This window comes from Bidens hawaiensis, unplaced genomic scaffold, assembly GCF_021521415.1.
Source record: "Bidens hawaiensis isolate Kalapana, Puna unplaced genomic scaffold, B.hawaiensis_p1.1 tig00003983_1, whole genome shotgun sequence".
NCBI classification, from domain to species: Eukaryota; Viridiplantae; Streptophyta; class Magnoliopsida; order Asterales; family Asteraceae; genus Bidens; species Bidens hawaiensis.
The window spans coordinates 551,980-574,405 of NW_027491231.1; positions in this window are offsets into that span (position 1 = coordinate 551,980).

Consider the following 22,426-nt stretch of genomic DNA (forward strand, 5'->3'; position numbering starts at 1 on the left):
GCTTGAGTAAGGAACATTTCCTTAAGTTGGGTTATCATGTCATACGCCCCATGATTCTCGAAATCCTTTTGGATCTCGGGAATCATTGTTCCCTACATGAGGCAAGAAACTTGCACCGAATCCTCGGTGTATTTTAACCAATCCGCATAGGCATCCAAGTTATTGACATCGGGTTCATCGGGAATAGGATCGTCTAAAATATAAGACTTCTTTTCTTGCTTGAGAACAATTCCCAAGTTTCGATACCAATCCATGAAGTTGTTAAAGTTTAGACGATCCTTATCCAGAATGGATCTTAATGATAGATTATGCACGTGTGGGATAATTGCGTTCGGTGCGTTGTTTGCGGCCATCTAAAAGAATTTTAACAAAGTTCAAATTAGTATTTTCGATATTAATAAAATTTTAATCTTTAATACCCTTTAAATGTCTCCAAGACAATTATTGATTAATATCTAGAACCCAACGTTTCATTCAAATAGTAGTTAGGTGACATTTATCCTACTATTCGAATTAACAAGGTGGTCAACGTTTGACAATTGCAACCCTTTGCAACTTATAGTTTTATGGGATCGGTTAAACATCATATGTTTAGTTGGTATGTTAAATCCCATCAACACCTTTGAACGCCATGTTAAGGTGATCCTACTTATACACACGTGTGAGTTTACTCATACAAGTGGTTAGGTGATCCTAATGCCAAAAGTACTTGTAAAATCACCTTAAGATCACAAGTTTTCTTAAAAGTGCTTAGGTGATCCTAACTCACTTTCAAGTCTACAAGTGACTTAAGTGTCGTATAAAAGGATGGTGTTTAACATGTTTTTAAAAAGGGATTTTAGTTTTCTAAATTCTAGATTGGAAAACTATTTATTGTACCTTTCATTTGCATGCATTCAAATGTATGGTACTTAGTTGAAAAACCCATTTTCAAAGTTCCAATTAATAAAACCCATTTTTATTATGAAATCATTAGTTATTAATAAAACCAATTTTTATTACCTAACGATTTATAAGGAACCAATTTTATGCTAGTTGATTTTAAGTTGTTAAGCAAACCATATTGCAAATAATAAGTAAATCAACCATGCAAGCACAAAATATACACAACCACAAGTTCATACCCATAGCCTCCTAATATTGACCACACTTGTTGACCGAAGACAAGTGTGTCAAAAAGTCTCTCCTAAGGGACCCAAAAGAACATGAACTTGTGTCGGTGAACTCCCACTTGATTCCGCATCCATATGCTCCAAGTGTTTACTCCCGGTGTTGTGGTCTTCATCATTTTATTTGGGCTTCCATCCATGCATCTTCTTTTACAAAATATATCCTAATACATTTTTCTAGTAAAAGAAATACATCTAATCTACTTATTATTACAAGCCATATGAATGAATAAATAGATTACAAACCCAAATAAATATTACAACCAAATCGAATGATCAAACAACCAACACAATCATTCAACCAAACACAAGGCCATGGCTAGGTTATGAACATCTATTACACATCCAAATACGCAATAATACAAGACCAAAATGGTTCCCCTTTTTGCCTCAAAACTTTCGGCCAAAGCTTAAGCAAAACGAAAGTTTCGGGTTTTGTCCAAACAAACTAAACAATCATCCAAATGACTTGGTTTTTCAAGATTACCACATGCATGTAAAGTATAACCTTGAAAAACCATGAGGTAACCAAAACCCTAGAAAGTTTCGGCCAAATGGTTAAACCCACCATAAACCCAAAAAATTTTGGGTCTGATGAAGCATGCATTCGTATAAGCGGCTCTTGATGCCATTGTTGGGTTTTAACAAGATTATCAAAGTGATAAAATCCCTATTTTAACAAAAACGCAGCGGATATAAAAGTTTTAAATCTTGTTAATATGATATGTATAAAACCAATTTTAAACATGCAAAACCCAAACCCGGATCCAAATACGAATTACACACTATCAAATACATGCATGTCACTATAAGTCCATGCATGTTACTACTACCTTTCAATATGACAAAACTGGGTGAAAGAGATGATGATTGAAAGGTAAGAACTTGAATATGGAAGCTCCTCAAGCTAGCATACCCCAAGCTTCAACAACATACCACTTCTAGCTAGGATTTGCACTTGAAATTTTCTTCTTCTTTTATTATGTTGGATGAAATACCCAAGAGAGGAAGAGAGAAAAGTTTACTTGCAAATTATGTGTGTTATGAAAGAATGAAAGAGAAAGACTTGGTTTTATTTAAAGGCATATTTCTCTCCACCAATAATAACCATTGCATGTCTCCACTCACCTTGCATGTCTCCACTCAAACATATAATAATATTACATTTGAAAGAGTTATTATCTTTTTCTTTTATAAAACTTTAAACATATATATATATATATATATATATCCATACATATATACTTTTATAAGTTTATAACTTATAACTTATAAAACCTATTATATGTTAAGAGACATGCTTGGTTATTATTATTCACATATTGTTATTTAACCAACTTAAATAACACTATGTAATGTTCTTTCATAAAACATAAATCATCCATATGATTTGTTTGTTACACAAGTACATTTTATTTAGAAACCCCTTTCCAAATAACTCAAGTGTTAATATTCATTTGTTATGATCACATCATATATGAACGAATATTATCGTCGTTTGTCTAGCTTGTTATTGGGTATGACCTGACTTGGATCATAACGTACTAGCCACATCAATTTAATATGTCTCTTGGGCAGACCGAGTCCAACAAACTCCTATTTTATTTTATTATTTCTCCACCATCTCGAGTAAACTTTCCCACCATAATTAAATAATATAATTAATATTATTTTTAGAAATCTCAGGATGTTACAAGTCTCCCCCCCCCCCCCCCTTAAAGAGGTTTCGGCTTATTCCTTGTAAAAGGAATACTTCCTATACTCACGCACTTTATTGAATCATATTTGCTTTCTGGGTTTGCGTTCTTACTCCTGACTTGCAGTCATCGAGTGGTGTACATGTGATTTTGCTATTCAAGGTAGCTTGTCCATGAGGCCCTCGATGTCTCAAGTCTCGTCTCGTCCTTCCAAGGGACCTTGTTTCATACTATTTAACGCTATTGTATAAAATGACATTTTATCATAACACAACAATCATTCATAACCAAAATCAATTCATAACAGCTTCTTATCATAATTAATTCAGACAACTCCAGTCTAAACTTTAAAATAAATACATAAAAACACGCATTCAGTCATTAATATATCAAACACAGGTTAAACTTATGGCTAGTAACTAGCCTTCTTGAATGGTCTTTCTAAACATAAGGAGGACACTGTTAAACCTCAAGCATTCTTCTCTGCTTCACGCCCTTCCTTCGCCTTCCTGCAATCCCTTGCTTGGTGTCCACGCCCTCCACAGTTGTGACACCTATGATGGTCTTTGCACTCCCTGGAGGAATGTCCTGCTCTTCCACACATGTAGCAAACACCTAATCCCATTCCGCACTCTCCTGGGTACTTTCTTCCACATTTTTCACAAACAATGAACTCCTCCTACCTTGCCTTATTCTTACGTGGATCCTCTTCTTTAGCTTCATTTTATTTTGGTGTTGGGTTCATTTTCTTTGGTTCTGTCTTCTCCTCTTCACTGATGGCAAGGTCCTCATAAACCAGCTCGGCCAATTCCACGGCCGAGTCAAATGTTGCGGGTTTACTAGTCTTAACCAAAGTGTGAACATTCTGCGAAAGTCCCCTTATGTAACACTTGATCCTGTTAGCTTCAGTGTTCACCATATCAGGTACCAGCCTAAACATGCGGATGATTTCGGTAGTATACTCACGTTGTGTTATCTTTCCCGCTTTCATGTTCAGAAACTTCATCTCCACTCTTTCAACTTTGGCATCAGCGCAGAACCTCTTCATCACCAACTCCTTTAGATCATTCCATCTTATTGCCTTAACCTCTTCTTGACCCTTCCTCTTCTCAACTGTCTCCCACCAGTACATTGCCTCGTCACCGAATGATTGAGTAGCATAACCCACAGCTTGGGTGGGGCGGCATTAGCTAATACGGATAATTTTATTCATGGCGGTTATCCATTGAAGAGTGGCGATTGCGTCTTTCAAACCAGTTAGCTTCGGCGGGTCACATCCATTGAAGGACTTATAGTTGCACCCACTTCGGCCTCTCTTGATTCCTGACTTCAGCGGGTCACACCCAATTCGTTAGCTGATTCATTAGTCTGGTTCATTATCTTAACATAGCGAGTAAGTAACGAATCACTTGATTCATAACGAATCACTTGATTCGTTGTCTTAACATAACGAACTGGGTGAGTAACGAATCACTTAACGAATTGCTTAACGAACAGCTTCTAGTTCCTTATCTCATCTTAACGAATGGGCATAACGAATTTATTGATATTTCGTTATGTCTCCACTAACGAACTAGGATTAGGTAAGAAACATTCCCTGACATCTTATTCCTCGTAAGCGGCCTTTTCGGCGCCGTCTTTCCGGCACCGCCGTGCCGGAAAACCGGGCGGTGGCCGGAAAAGCGTGTTTACCCCATTTTACATCGTTTTTAGTCCCATTTGATCCAGATCTAAGCTAGGGTGACCCCTAAGCTCATCTTTTAACCGGTTCATACCTGATTCCATCCGGATCTCGCGACTTTAACGCTTTAAGGCGTCTACTCGTCGTTTCGTGACTAGATCTAACGGGTTTGGATCTCTACAATATCATACTATCATTACCTCGGGTTGGGAATCGATTCTTCTTCTATTTCGGCTAGAGAGAGTAAGTAGGATGAGAGAGAGCTAAGTGTGTCTTTCGGGTGGTGTATTGAATGGAATGGAAATGAATGAATTAGTCGGTAATTAAATTTTATATATTATGGATCATGGGCTTGAGCCCATGGTCCATCCTCCTTCCTTTCAATTCCAAGTCCATTACCCATAATACTTAACCCAACGCAAGCCCGACTCATAATAACTCATATTTTATTTTATTATTTGTCCACTATCTCGAGTAAACTTTCCCACCATAATTAAATAATATATTTAATATTATTTTTAGAAATTTCGGGATGTTACATTAACTTTTCATCAACCTCAATGTCTACTAACGGCACATGTGACGTGTCATTAGCAAGACATTTCCTCATATGAGAAACGTGAAAGGTAGGATGAATTCCTTCTAGCTCCTCAGGTAAATCTAGCTTGTAAGTTACTTCACCCACACGCTCAACAATCTTAAATGGTCCAACGTATCTTGGACTTAGCTTTCCTCTCTTCCTGAAACGAATAATTCCCTTCCAGGGCGAGACCTTGAACATCATATTATCACCAATGCCAAACTCAATTGGTCGTCGTCGCTTATCAGCATAGGCCTTCTGATAATCTTGAGCAGCTTTCATTCTTGCCTTGATCTGATCAAACATTAATGAGGTTTCTTGCACAACTTCTAGGCTTCCAAGTTCCTTCTGACCAATCTCTCCCCAACATATAGGGTTCTACAATGTCTACCATATGGCATCTTAAATGGTGACATACCAATACTTGAATGGTAGCTGTTGTTTTATGAAAATTCTGCCAAATGTCGATGATCATCCCAACTTCCTCAAAAGTCTAACACACAAGCACATAGCATATAGTCAAGGGTTTGGATAGTCCTTTCAGACTGCCCATCTGTTTGAGGATGGTACGACGTACTGATGTTCAGTCTTGTTCCCATAGCTTCATGGAATTTCTTCCAGAATCTTGGAGTAAAGCGAGTATCTCTATCAGACACGATGTATAACGACACTCCATGCTTAGCCACAACCTCTTTTATGAACACATTCGCTAATGTTTCTGACGAGACGGCCTCTCGTATAGGCAGAAAGTGAGTACTTTTTGTCAAACGGTCCACAATCACCCAAATGGTATCATGATGTTTATCTGTACGGGGTAGCTTAGTTATGAAATCCATGGTGATGTGTTCCCATTTCCATTCTGGTATCTCTAAAGGCTGCATCTTCCCATAAGGCTTCGGGTGTTCAGCTTTGACTTGTAAACAAGTTAAGCATATACTAACGTAGTCTACTATATCATTCTTCATCCCTGGCCTCCAATAATCTCTCTTCAGATCCTGATACATCTTGGTGGATCCCGAATGAATTGAGTATCTCGACTTGTGAGCTTACTACGTTAGTATATGCTTAACTTGTTTACAAGTCAAAGCTGAACACCCGAAGCCTTATGGGAAGATGCAGCCTTTAGAGATACTCAATTCTTCATCCCTGGCCTCCAATAATCTCTCTTCAGATCCTGATACATCTTGGTGGATCCCGAATGAATTGAGTATCTCGACTTGTGAGCTTCATCTAAGATTCGACCTCTGAGATTTCCATGGCGTGGAATCCACAAACGGTCAAACCTAATCTTAACACCATGAGTGTTTTCCATCAGCTCGTCTTGTTGTCAGAAAATTCTTTCCTTCTTAATTAAGCCTTCATCTGCAAGCTCCTCAGACTGAATCTCGATGATTTCTCCAAAGAGATCTGAGTTTATTAGCAACTTATAAGACTTCACTGTTTCAATGACTTCTTCATTCTTACGGCTTAGTGCGTCGACGACCACATTAGCCTTACCAGAGTAGTACTTGATCTTGTAGTCATAGTCCATTATCAACTCCAACCATCTTCTCTGTCTCATATTCAGCTCCTTATGTACAAAGAAATACTTCAAACTCTTATGATCGGTGTAAATAGTACACTTTGAACCATACAGATAATGTCTCCATATTTTAAGAGCATGCACTACTATTGCTAGCTCTAATTCATGCGTTGGATAAGTACTTTCGTGAACCTTCAACCGTCTGGACGCATAAGCTATAACCTTTCCTCGTTGCATCAACACGCAACCTAACCCACAATGCAAAGCAACAATACAAACAAACAAATACTCGTCACCGTTGGGTAAAGAAAGGATTGGAGCTTGTGTGAGTCTCTTCTTTATTTCCTCAAAAGCTTCTTCTTGAAATTTCCCCAACTGAATACTACAGACTTTCGGGTGATACCGGTCAACGGTGCAGCTATCTTGGAGAAGCCTTGATGAATCTTCTGTAATAGCCAGCCAACCCTAAAAAGCTTCGTATATCGGTCGGGTTCTGCGGAGTCTTCCAATTTGTTATCACCTCAATCTTAGCCGGATTGACAGTAATCCCTTCAGTATTTATTACGTGACCAAGAAACTGCACCTCACGCAACCAGAATGCGCATTTCGAAAACTTAGCATACAGCTTCTCCTCTTTCAAAACCTTCAAGACTTCTCTTAAATTCTTAGCATGATCGGTCTCGCTCTTTGAATAAATCAATATATCGTCAATGAAAACAATAACAGACTTGTAAAACATCGGCCGACACACCCTATTCATCATGTCCATAAATGTTGCAGGAGCATTCGTTAGACCGAACGACATCACGAGGAACTCGTAGTGTCCATACCGTGTTCGAAACGATGTCTTAGGGATGTCTGCCTTCTTCACTTTCAGCTGATAATAGCCGGGTCTAAGGTTTATTTTTGAGAACCAACTCGATCCTTGTATCTGATCAAACAAATCATCGATCCGTGGCAACGGATATCTGTTCTACACCGTAAGCTTTTTCAACTCACGATAGTCTATACACATTCTCATACTTCCATCATTCTTCTTAACGAACAACACCGTTGCGCCCCACGGGGAAACACTCGGTCTTATAAAGCCTTTATCGAGGAGTTCTTGTAGTTGGGACATCAATTCTTTCATCTCAGACGGCATTAAGCGGAAAGGTGCTTTCACGACAGGATGGGCTTCTCGTACTAAGTCTTTTAGAAAATCTATTTCACGCTCCGGTGGCAACCCTGGAAGGTCCTACGGGAACACTTCTGGATAGTCGCACACAACGGGAACATCTTTCACTTCTCTCGTCCCGGCCGTAGCCTTGACAACATACACCAGGTAGGCACAACACCCTCGGTTTAACAATCCTTAGGCTTTTAGCATCGAAATGACATTATGTCCTCAGCTTTCTTTATCACCATAAACCGTCACTGTACCACCATCCAAGGATATTAACCTTATTAACCTACTCTTACACACTATCTGGGCCTCAAACTCATATAGCCAATCCATTCCCAAAACCACATCGAACCCTCCTAAGGTCATAACATAAAAGGTAACAGGTAAATCATGCCCCTCTAATTCTATCCTACAATCCTTAACCTTTCTCAATATTTTTACTGAGGCACCACTCGTGGTTTCTACTTTAAAAGTTTCAGGAACGCGACAACATTTTATTTTTGCTGACTTACTAGATGCCGTAGCTACAAAGCTTCTATTCGCACCCGAATCAAACAGTACTGAAGCAGAAATACCTTTCTCTAGAAACGTACCTGTCACGACATCTGGAATATGTCTGGCCTGTTCTAGAGTCAGCATATAGGCCCTAGTCCTTGGCCTCCCTTGTTCAACATCTTTCTTCTCACTTCTTCATGCTTCACCACTCGTACAAGTCCTGGCCAAGTGACCTGTCTGTTCGCACTTATAACACGTGGGCTTTGCATGGCAATCCTGAGCAAATTGCCCCATCTTACCACATTTGTAATAGGCATTTGACCCTGATCTGCATTCTCCATCGTGGGACTTCCCACACTTATGGTACACATCAAACCCAGTGCCCCACTTGCACTCTCAGCGTGCATGTTCCCGCATGTTCTACATGACCTCTTCTCCCACACTTTTTGTCGCTTATCTCTAGGGTTTCATGCTTGAGTACCAGGTCGCTTGGAAGGAACAACCCATTTCTTCTCTTTCTTCTCTTTGAACACCACATCATCCACAGCCAGGTCATCGTAAACCATCATTGTGAGTTTGACAGCAGAGTCGAAGGTACCTGGTTTAGTTACCCTGTCTAAGGTGCGGACGTTCTATGGAAGCCCTCTGAAGTAGCAATTGATTCTTTTGGCTTCAGTATTCACCATGTCAGGCACCAACCTAAACATGCGGTTGAATTCAGTAGCGTACTCGCGGTGTGTCATCTTACCCGCCTTCTAGTTTAGAAACTTCATCTCAGCCCTCTCCACCTCAGCATCAGCACATAAACGTTTCATAACCATCTCCTTCAGGTCATGCCATTTAAAGCCCTTAATCTCTTCCCGACTCTTTCTCTGCTCCACACTTTCCCACCAATACATAGCTTCATCCCCAAACGACTGAGTGGCATAACCTACGCTTGGTCGGGACGACACTCACTAATTCGGATAACCTTGTCCATTGCGGTTATCCATTGGAGAGTAGCTATTGCGTCTCCCAGGCCAGTTAGATTCGGCGGGTCACAACCCTTGAACGACTTGTAGTTAAACCCTCCTCGGCGTTGGCCTTTTCCCCAGACTTCTCAGCAGTCGTCGCATGACTTCCAGCAGACTTTATAGGATTCAATTTCTTCACAGCAGCGGCTACTGCTTGAGCAATGGCAGCTTGAATAGTAGGTTCAAGTTGATACCCTTCGTTGTTACTCAAATTTCGACCAGCTGCACTTCCTTCTCCCTCAGTGTTAGTAGCTGATTTTATCAACGGTTCTCAGACAATGTGTTGCCTACCACGACGTCCCATACATTCTTTCTTTCCAGCAACTTTCTTAGGTCCAGCCATTCGTATTCTATACGGATACATAAAAGTCATCACTTAAGGAACCATTTAGTACAAGGATAGTAGGGCTAACAGGTAATAACAGTGGCCAGCTGTGATTAGCTGATCACGTTACTCTCTGTGACAGATACACTTTCCTTTGTGAGTCCACTTCTGCTAGTTCTACTTCTAATAGTTAGACAATCAAACAGTTCATATCATCATATACTCCTATCCCTAGCAATTAAGCTAGCATTCATGCATTCTTTATTTAGAAATTAAGCTAACACTCATTCATCATTCTACCTTACATGTGAAATTAAACACATACTTTAACTTTACTGAGCTTGCTTGAGTGACATATGGCATTCTTGAATTGGGATCTTCTTTCTTTTCGTACTTAAATCCCATTCTCTATTCGAGTCTAAGCATGTAGGATGCCTAAATCTCTCGAACTCTTCTCTGTTACCAACTTGTAATGCCCCATTGCCGGTGCCCTACTTTGGTGTTGGATTTACTCATAAACACAGTTCTAAATATAAGAGTTGTTTTAAACTTTCGCAAAATAATATAAAAGTCAACCATTCAATACAAACATCCATAACTTGTCTTTTAAAAACATAACATAAAACATATTATTTCAAACATCACGACAATTCTTCAGATTCCAGCCTCTTCAGATCTTGCCATGTGTTTCCCTCAAGCCAACTGTCTATGTCGATTAACCAGCGTGCATACTAAAAGTCAGCTATACTGACTGAGTTCTAGTTAATCAGACGACATACAATACATTCACATACTTACATATGCACCCGAAGGTACATACCTTCATATTTAATTACATACTTACATACATACGTACTTTCATTCTTTCTTTCATACTTGCATACATACTTTCATTCATACATATACGTTTTAAAGAGCTTTCCGCCCTATAACCTTCGCCGATATTATTAGGGTCGGTTCCCTACATTCGCCGATATTATTAGGGTCGGTTCCCTACATTCGCCAACATTATTAGCGTCGGTTCCCTACATTCTCCGACATTATTAGGGTCGGTTCCCTACACTCGCCGACTTTATTAGGGTCGGTTCCGTACATTCGCCGATATTATTAGGGTCGGTTCCCTTTCTAACTATACCTTATGTTCATAAAATAACCATATGTACTTTTCTTTTTATAATCATCCTTTCGTAAATAATTATTTCATTACGTACTTTCATACATACATATTTCATACTAGGCATTCTACATATAATTTTCCCTGCCGATTCGTGCAATATCCGAAGATCGTTCATGCACCGACAAGCATTCATTCAGAACATTCATACATACTATCACATTAATCATTATGGCATACCCTTACCATTTAAGGCAAGTGTATTAACGTTCACATTGAGTATGCACACAGCCCCGGAAACATAACAAGTAAGTGGGACTAGAAACTCACCTGAATACGGTTACGTTCACCGTTTACAGTTATTCCTTTCTTTAGCTGTGCGTGACTAAGTGTATAACAATTAAATGTATCAATTAACAATCACTACCCATGTCACGTTTCTAGTTTAATTATAACCCTCAACGAACGGGGGTCCGGGGGTAGCGCCCCTGGCAGCGGGGTCTAGGGGCGGCATCCCCTAGAAGGGTCTAAGAGGCAGCCCCTACATACTTCCATTATTTTATTTGCTAATTCATAAAGTTCGAGGGCTTCTTTGTAATTAATCCATTCTTTTCTAAGTCGTGGACCTTTCTGCCATTCTTTCAAACTTAATTCGTTATCCAGTTCGTTAACGGATGAGGTTCATTCTTTACTCCTTAACTTATAACGAACTGACCCTCATAACGAATCGTTCCTTATAACGAACTGGTACTTATAAAGAATTGGCCTTATAACGAACTGGCCCTTATAACAAATGACCCTCTATAAAGAATTGTTCTTTATAACGAACTGGCCTTATAACAAACTGTCCCTTATAACGAATGATCCTCTATAACGAATGAACCTTCTAACGAATGAGGGTTCAAACTGCTGCTAATTCATTATATTTCTTTAACAAATGGGCATAACGAACTTATGCTAATTCGTTATTCTTCTGTAAGTCCCGAATCTGGATCACTACAACTATGATATCAACACGAACACGATGTTTGTGCGGAATCCAAACACCGTGGTGATTCAAGAACACGAATAGTAACAAGTAAACTAACACGGAATTGCTTCAAAGCACACGTATATATTGAATACGTCGGGTGCTTAAGCACTTACAATACTTGATAATAATGAGAATGAACAACACTCTAGTTCTCTCTCTCTCTGCTCACCAACTCTCTCAATGTAAATAACTAGCAACCTTAAACCCTATACATGTATTCTTTATATATAGGGAAGCTAACAATCAGGCCCAAAATAAAGCCCAAAGCCCACCGAGATCCCTTAGTGATCTCGGTTTACATACATAGCCCAACACTAAACCCAATAAACACATAACTAAGTATAAACCACCAAATATGGACCCAACAATCTCCCCCTTGGTTTGTAGCTTTTTTCTTGTTTATTTCACTTCAGGCTAGCCTAACCGAAATCCATAGAGATTTCGGTATTACACCAATGAAATTCTTCAACTCGTCTTCGTTTACATCACTTTAGTCTTGATCATGTCGTGGCCTTTTGATATGCGTCAGTCAAACCAAATTATGACCCAACAATCTTGCCCTTAGACTGATGCTTTCAAGATCTTCAGAATCTTTACTAGAACATAACCAGCAACTTCAATGATTATCAACTTCAGCATCTGCATCCAATACTCTAACATCTCCCCTTGAACATGATCAGCAACTTCAGCATCTGCATACAATATTCTACCATCTCCCTCTTTTTGATAGCATCATCCAATTTGAATCTCAGATACTTCATATGCTTCCGTTGCAAGAAATCAGTCTTGACAGAACAAACAACTTTGATAGAAAGATGTAAGTCCCCCCGGGGCGTCGCCAATCGATACGAGATCCGCACGAGGTCTAGGAGTGCGGAATCCACCTAGACTCGTTTATGGTGTAGAAGACGAAGAACACGATTACACACAAACACATACACGAACAAACACACGAATGGGATAAACACATCTGCAGATCTTTTATAATAAAACCACGTTACATACCGAACATAACTCAGGGGGAGTCGACAACTGCAGCTGGTGGTGATGATGTGGTGGTAGTGGAGGTTGAGGAGATGGATGATGACTTTATGTGTGATGATGATGTATTACCGAGTGATGAGACAGAGTTGAAGTGGTGGTATGTAGATTGTGAGACAGCTGAAGCAGCGATGGAAGATGAAGATGAACAAGAGCTGCTGAGAGTCTATGATCCGATGCATCTAGTGAACCTGTCTCGAGCTGATCTGCAGGTGCTGAATGAGAAGAAAATCTTTTATATTCCTGCTTGGAAAGACGAAGCGAGGAAATATCAAAGAGTTGTTTCGGTATGTGTACAAGAAGGAGTGAATGCTTAAAGATGAAGATTCAAGATTGTTGAAGATTATAAGACACGTGTTTGAAGATAAAGAGATGAAGCTACTGCCAAGGGGGAGTCTGCTGGTACATGATGTCAGTAGTTCAGTGTCTAGTGTCTGTAATCGAGTCGTTTGGATTTGTGTTTGTATGTAAGCGAAGTTAGCTCACAAGTTCGCTGATACAGGCGAACTTGTGAACTAAGCGAAGTTAGTGACAACTTCGCCTGAACATGCCAGGCGAAGTTGTCGTGTTATATATTGATTAGGTTACGGCTTAATCAATAACATTAGGAGGGATTCAATCAGAGTATTCAGTTTCCGTGTAACGAGTCCAGTATTAGTGATACATATCACGTGTTTAAGGTTGCAATATAATGAGTATTTATTTATTGTAACGTGTGTTTAATCGTATCGTCTTCTACACTCGTAACGTCTTACGTAGGGATTCCGCACCTACGTAAAACGAGATATCTCGTGTAGATCCGGCTGGGAACCTACATTGGTGAGTTCACAAGTTTAAATAAAAATAAAGCGATTAGCGTTTGCGTTCAGCGTGTTGCGTTACAGCGTTTTGCGTTACAGCGTTTTGCGTTACCAGATAGTGTTATGTCAATTATATATCTATAGGTAGCTAGCCTATAAAGCAAGTATTACTAAGTGTTTGACACCGAAGCTGACTGTTTATTAAGTGCCTTATCACCAGGTCATCCAGACCATGGTACGTGTTAGCCAAAATTACACCAGCTCGACCTCCAGTCGAGTTTAGCGTTGGGTGGGGTTTGTCAAACAAAGTAGTACTACTCAACAGTGACTCGCTATTCCAAATATTAACCGGTTCGATGTGTAGGACTTCAATTGTTTCGTTTGCCACTTAGCCTTTACAAGTGATATATAATTTACTAACAAAATCTTAAATGTGTTTATCGGAGTATGTTATCTCCCCCAAGTGAAAAGCGTTTAAAACAGTTTAAAGGGGTAAGTGAAACTCACTGTTTGCGAAGAATTTCCCAAATTAAATCACCAAGATGCGCGTCACAGAAAAACTCTCTCTAGCGTTCTAAAACAACAAAGAGATTTTTCTAAGTGTCGGAATATTATCGAGTCTCTAGACCCGGCACATAATACCTATGCACATAACATGTTTCGTGTTTCGTTTGTGAATCGTGTGTGACTTTAACAATGTATTTGTGATACGTTACATGTGTAAGCAATCATTTACGTGTCACGTATTCATAAAGTACATCACTATCAATTACTTCCCTTAAGGGCAATTTGGTCAACACATAACAATTAACTAGCAACTATTCCCCACGAGGGCAATTTGGTCAAATCATTACAATCAATTAGCTATTATTCCCCGCAAGGGCATTTTGGTCAAAACACGACATTTATCTTGCAATCATTCCCCTCAAGGGCAATTTGGTCAAAACACGATAATAAATTAGCAAGTATCATGTTTCATGCAATTTCACAAAACTCAGCAGCTAGTTTCACCGAGACAGAAATCCTACTTGAAAGATTGTGCTATTCCACCGATCATAGTATCTCAATTAATTCACCAAAAATCATCACAGAAGCATATATGTCTTAGGTTTCCAGAACATATTTTATTAAATTTTTATTCCATATAGTTTTCTCACAATCATCAAATCATTACAGCAAACTCATAACAGTCAAATTCATGCGCAACAGAATTTTATTTGCAATTCTCGTTAAACAAAAAATCCAATAAATGAAAGACCACTTGGGTTAGGTTCTTAACTCAATGAGTCAACTTCCAGAAGTGGAACCGACCCAATTGGTCTCGTAGTTCATGAGATACAACATTTACAAAACAACCAAACAGCAGGTCAAACAGCTCAGCTTTGCACAATGTTTTTGTAAAATCATAAAAGTTAACTTCTACTTGTCCAAAAATTACAAGTTTATATTCTTTAGAAACTATACTCAACCTAGTTTACTGTAGTATTAATAATCTCAACCAATTTTCATGTTTACACTTCGTTACAGTCACTTAAACATCAAATACACATTCTGTCCAGAAACTGTTTGCATCCAAACTCAACATATTAACAATCTATGAACTATCATGCATTCATATAACACTCTAGACTCCATAAACACCATCCATGCACATCAATTACACATTACATACATGATTAGGGTTTTTGTTTGAACTCAAATCAAAGACACAACAATCAACATGTAACAATATTCAATCTAGTTATCAAATCATTATCCAGTCAACAACAAATCATATTAACTATATATACACATGAAATCGGCAGCTAGGGTTTGCAATTTAACCCAACAAACATCAAAATCAAGTAACAAGGATGTATAGGATAATCGATTATACCTTCCTAGCACCTAATTCTTCAATCAAAAGCTTGAATTGAGGGTTGTATGTGTGTGTGAAGGCGACGGCAGCCATGGGGATGGGGTTTGAGGTTCCGATTGGGACTTGTGGGAATAATAATAAGTTAGGGTTAATTGTTAATGATATATTTATAAACATAACATGTTACATTCAAGTCCCTCCACTTCTAAGTATTACTTTTCTAGCCTAACTAACTTGTTTACATCTTGAGTTAACGTTTATAATCATGTTATCACATAACACATAAGTCTAACACATAATTATCACATAATTACTCTTTTGACGTTTTTCGTTTATTCATCAATCGTTTGCGTCAACTCGTTTGCGTTTCGGTGCAATTCCCGAAAGACTACACATGTAGTAAGTGTTAAGCGTCATTTAAACCCTAGTTTAAATGTAATGAAGTGTGCGTTATAGATTCAATGATCTTAAGTTTGAATTGACGGAGTTGAGTTAACAGAGTTAACCTGAAATTGACGATTGTCACATCATTCCCATGTTAAAGAATTTTCGTCCCGAAAATTTGAGTCAAGTCGTGATGAGTGTCTGAGAAAGTAAGAAAAAATTTCAGTTTGTCATAATGCTAGGCTAGACTTCATGTCTACCAAGGTTTGATGAACATGTTTGAGACTTGATTATTGCTTTGGACAATTGTTTGATTATGGTTTCGTTATTTTAATAGTAAAAGACTTGATTTTGCTTTCGTGATGCATATGAATGTTTATTATCTATATTGATTGTTAAGTATAGATTCACATAGATCTTATATCTCTTGATTGTGTTCTTTAGATTTATGGTTTATGTTTAATCATTACTTGGTGTTTTGATTATTGTGATTGAATGGGCCCATTAGATCATAGAATCTAGTTGACAGTTGGTTAGGGTTTTGAATGTTCTGCTAAATTCCAATAGATGTAAGGTGAGGAGTTATTCATGTGTCTTGGTCAATTGCATGCTAGGATAGATAGTGACAATATTCTTGCTCAGTGTGTTGATCCTTGTTCATGATGTCATGTTTAGCCTATCAAGTTATCTAGGGTTTAGTGTTTCGTGAGATTACTTGCTTTAGATACTATTAATTAACCATATTTGATAACCGTGAGGAAGTCAATATAACTGATTGCTTAATATTCTAATATTCATTCTTTGGGATTTCGTTTGATTCAGTCAATGGTCCTTAGGGTTTGTTAGATGAATATGTTTAGATATCAGTTTCCATAATCATGTTATTTGTCCATTGTTTGATGATTGTTGATGCATGGGATTCTTACCTAGGTAGATTCCTTCTCTGATTGGTTTCCATCTTGTGTTTAATTGCTTATTTCTTGTTTACTTGTTTATTTGCTTTCTTAGTTAAATCCTAGTTTAAAAAACCCCTTTAAACATTAATAATAAATAGTCGTGTCGTAATTCGAGTCTAGTTAGCTAATTAACATAATTTATAGAGTCCCGTGGGTTTGATATTCTGGACTTACTTAGCTTTAGTACAATCGATCGGTTCACTTTCCGGTGTTTTGTGTAGTTGAGTCTTAACTCTAGTTTTTATTACTTGTTTAGTTTAGTTAATATTTAGTTGACTGTTTTCAGCACATCATGTGCTTATGAAGATTTACATTCTTCTGGAGTTGTAAATGTTGCCAAATTCACTTGCTTTCTATCCCAAGTTGAGCCAACGACACCTCGTATGGCAGCAGTTTGGATGTTTGGGTATTTGGGATCTTATCGACAAACATGCTAGAGTCAAGGAGGCTATTCCGACTAAGTGGGTATTTAAATGTAAAAAAGATGATAGTGGTGTGATCGTGAGAAACAAGGCACGATTAGTGGTGCAAGGTTTCCATCAGCAAGAGGATATAGACTACACTGAAGTATATGCTCCGGTTGCAAGATTGGAGTCTATACAAATCTTTCTGGCGTATGCAGCTTACAAGAATATAAAGGTCTATCAAATGGATGTTAAAAATGCTTTTCTAAATGGCGAACTGCACGAGGAAGTGTTTGTTTTACAGCCTCCTGGCTTGGAAGATCCTGATTATCTGGACCGAGTTTAGCGATTAAACAAGGCCCTGTATGGTCTACATCAAGCCCCGAGAGCTTGGTATGGAACGCTTGTCGACCATCTGACTGATAACGGCTTCAAGCGAGGGACTGTTGACTGCACTTTTTTTATAAGAATATTGGTGATGATCTTCTCATCGTTCAGATTTATGTCGACGAAATTATCTTTGGGTCAACAAACAACACGTTATGTAAGGACTTCAAGAAGTCAATGCAAAAAAGTTCGAGATGAGCTCGATGGGAGAGATGAACTTATTTCTAGGGTTGCAAGTTCACCAGTCTGCAAAAGGAATCTTTATTCACCAGACTAAGTATGTGAACGATGTCTAGAGCCGATTCAAGATATCTGCCCGAAAAATCCCTTCAACTCCTCTCCCCGTGAGTCACAATTTATCACTGTATGAGTTGGAAGACATCGTTGATCATACCCTCTATCGTGCTATGATCGGATCTTTAATGTATACTACGGCTTCTCACCCTGAAATTATGTTTGCAATTTGTCTTTGTGCTAGGTATCAAGCTAGTCCCCGAGTGACTCACCTGGCAGTGGTCAAGCGTATTCTTCAATATCTGAGGGGAAATCTAGAAATCGGGTTATGGAACCCCAAGGGTGATAATTTTGAACTAACCGCCTTTTCATACTCAGACTACGGAGGGTGCTAGATTAATTTCAAATCGACTACGGCAGGGTGTCAATTCTTAGGAAGTCGGCTTGTCTCCTGGCAGTTTAACAAGCAGGCGACGGTCTCTACTTCAACCACTAAAACAGAATATGTTGCAGCCTCAAGTTACTGTTCCCAGGTTTTGTGGATTCAACATATGCGCAACTACAGTTTGAAGTTTCTTACTACTCCAATTTTAATTGATAACTTTGCTGCAATTAGTATCACCAAAAATCCCGTACAACACTCTAAAACGAAACATATCGAAATTCGATATTATTTCATACAGGATTGTTTTGAAAAGAAATTAATCAACCTTGAGAAAGTACATACCGATTTTCAAAAATCCGATCTATTTACCAAAGCCTTTGACAAAACTCGTTTTCAATTTTTTCTTAGTTTAAATGGATCGAAGACATTTGCTGATATCCTGAAACAAGGATGACTATCTTTATTTTTAGTTTATTTTTATTTTTTTCTTTTAAATTTTATTTTGGTTTTGGATTTTAGGGGGTTAAAAAAAGAAAATACAAAATATTGTGTTTTTTTGTTTGTATAGATAAAACCCAAAAACATTGAAAAATTTGAAAAAAAAAAACAAAAATATTTTGTTTTCTTGTTTTTAATGTCTTTAAAATATTTTGAAAATCCAAAAATAGTTTAAATTTTGAAAAACCAAAAATATTGTGTTTTCAGTTTATTAGAAAAATCCAAAAATTCAAAATATTTTGAAGTTTTTGTTTATAAGAAAATTGAAAAAGACATAAAGATTGTGTTTTATGTAAGTAGAAAAACCGAAAATATTTTTGCATACGTTCGCTGAAAAATATGTCAATTACTCATATTTGAAGGACATGTACTTGTATATGTTTGGTCCTGATATTTACTCGTAAATGTTCTGGCTAGCCATTTACCTGACAATGGAAAGTAGTTAAGGCATTCGTTATGCGTTTTTATTTTATTTTCTCGCTGAAAATTATGTCGTTATTTAAGTTTGTGGAGCATGCTTGCATGTCTTGGTCCTATTATTCACTTGTTGAATTGATAGAATAACCATTAATTTATAGACTTAATGTAATTGGGGCGATTAAATTCATTTTGTTTTATTGTAAGTCCCGAATCTGGATCACTACAACTATGATATCAACCAACCAAGTATTAGTGTGGAATCCTAATACCCGATGACTTAAGAACACGTACAAACACAAACACGAGACACGAGCAATGCTTCAAAACACATGTATTGTATTATATGTCGGGTGCTTAAGCACGATTACAACCTCGTCTAGTGAAACACGTAGACGGCTAACAGAACAACCAAACGAACAACCTTTAAACCCTATACAATACATGCTATATATAGGGAACCAACTACACAAGCCCAAACTAACCAAAAGCCCACTGAGATCCTAAGGGATCTCGGTTTACATATTTTGGGCGTAGCCCAAGCCCACAATACAAGATTAACCCAAAAACAAATAAACTAAGTACGAACCACTCTAATACAGGTAACATGCCCAAATTAAGACTAGGCAGGCCCAAACAGATTACTGGGCCGAGAACGGGATTCACAGCTTATTGGGCCGAGAACAAATGTCACACTAGTTGACCGAGATCTGTTGTTGACCGAGAACTTATCTTGACCGAAAACAACATATATTAACCAATAACTAGTCCTGACCGAGAACTAGTCTTGACCAAAAACCCTGAGTTGACCAAGTTTGATCGAGAACTCAGAGTTTTGACCGAAAACCCTGACTTGACCAAGTTTTTTACAGAGAACTGAGTGTAGCAGAAAACAAGCCGAGAATTAATTATGGTCGAGATCAAGTGGAAGCCGAGAACCCTGTTTTCACCAACAGTCAACCTAAATGTAACAAACTTCCGAGAAAAGGGGATTTGATTTCCTTTTCAAACCAAAACCAATCATTACCAAAAATTTCTCCTATCTTCTTCTTCGAACGGTGACCCGCCGAAAAAACAATTAAACCACCAAGGAACACAATTCTTGAATCATTGATATCACAGTAACGAGCCTGAACAAGGTCTAAGGCTCTGATACCAATTGTAGGTCACGAATCTGGATCACTACAACTATGATATCAACCAACCCAGTATTAGTGCAGAATCCTAATACCCGACGACTCAAGAACACGTATAAACACAAACACGAGACACGAGCAATGCTTCAAAACACACGTATTGTATTATACGTCGGGTGATTAAGCACGATTACAACCTCGTCTAGTGAAACACGTAGACGGCTAACAACCAAACGAACAACCTTCAAATCCTATACAATACATGCTATATATAGGAAACCAACTACACAAGCCCAAACAAACAAAAAGCCCACTGAGATCCTAAGGGTTATCGGTTCACATATGTAGGTCGTAGCCCAAGCCCACAATACAAGATTAACCCGAACACAAATAGACTAAGTACAAACCACTCTAATCTAGGCCCAAGATTTATTCTCATCAAAATTTTGAGTTTTTGAAGCAAAAAGAGAAAATGGTAGTACATTGGTTGTTTTGACCCCATATCCAGCAAGAAATAAGCTTTAAATACTGAGTGCTTAATTGCATAGGTGCATTGGTAGGTCTCAAACAAGCTATTATAGTAAAGTATGTGATATAAACATAAAAAAATGCCAAATTGAAAGAGGTGTTAGTCTCCAGCAAAAATCTCGGTAAGGATGGCAAAAATATAATAACTTGTCATACTCAAGCCTTATATTTGTTTGATCACTCAAAAATAAAATAAAGCAAATAACAGGCGTTGAGGTTCTGGACACTGTGAGTCTTTATGCGGCTTAATCATCTGGGTATTCATATGCATGAATATTTCTTCCGCTTTTAGAGCAAACCCAAAGTCATTAAACTTGATCATTGATGTACCTCATACAATTTAAATTACTGACTTGATCAAAATCCGTTGTTAGTCATACATTTGTTCCTCCCTTGCGCGCTTCTCAATACCATTAAGAAACGGACCCCAGGGGATACAGTGTATGTAAGCCGACAGATGGACTCGTGCATATTCACTCATAATAAAAGAAACTCAATGCATTGCTCATAAGTTTCTATAAAATTCAAATTTTGATCAGCAATATAATGGTTTAAGTCAAGTTGGGGTGATATGGCAAAAATCAAAATAAGCATGAACTGAGATTAGAGGCTGATAGTTTCTGTTATTTCGTGCACTAATTGAACCATTAATCATATCACAAAAACGCTTGAAAGTTAGTTACAAGATTTAAGTGGACAACAATATCAATAACCGACTTAACGCCAATCATAATATCGCTGAAATATAAAACTGTGATGGAAGGGCAATTTGGTTAATATGATTCTCTGCTCAAACTCACCAAAAATCCAAAAAAAAACATGTACTGCTTTTGAAAAACTCATACAAAAACATAAAAAAAAATTTCTGTTTTACATTTCAATTTTCGGATATTTTTTTTGTAAATATTTTTCTTCAAAAATTTAAAATACCAAAAATATTTTAGTTTTCTTTTACATATTATTTAATTTTTATTTTATTTAAGTGTTTCAAAACGTAAAACACATTAAGGTATTCGATCATCGAGATATGGATTCTCGTTGATTTACTTAAGTTAATTGGTATGAATATTTAATTATTATTTAATTTTAATGGATTTAATTAACTTATTTAAATTTATTTATTTAATTTAAAATTACATAAAGTAATTCGTTAAATGTGATACGTTAAATTTAACGAATTAAGGCCATTTATAACGAATTGAGCTCCAATTCGTTACTTTTTAATCCGATTCCGCCACTCTGTAACGAATGACTTCTAATTCGTTAAGATTTTAACGAATTACTTGTAATTCGTTATGCCACGTGTTAACTTAAGATAAAGAATCACCTGATTCGTTATTTAAAAATTCAAACGAATCAGATGATTCGTTACATTAAAAAATGTGTCGTGTCAGACTATATAGGGAGTCGTGAAGGAGTTTCGTTTCAATATTCACTTTCTTCTTCCCTATTCCTACTGTTACTCTGGCAAAATTTTTCAGAATCTTTGATCATCGTTATATCGTGTTTTGATTATATATCCTAACTCACAAGGTAAACATGATCATAACGTGATTATTTTCGTCACATTTGAAAACTGTTTGATAGGTTAATTGTTTGATTTT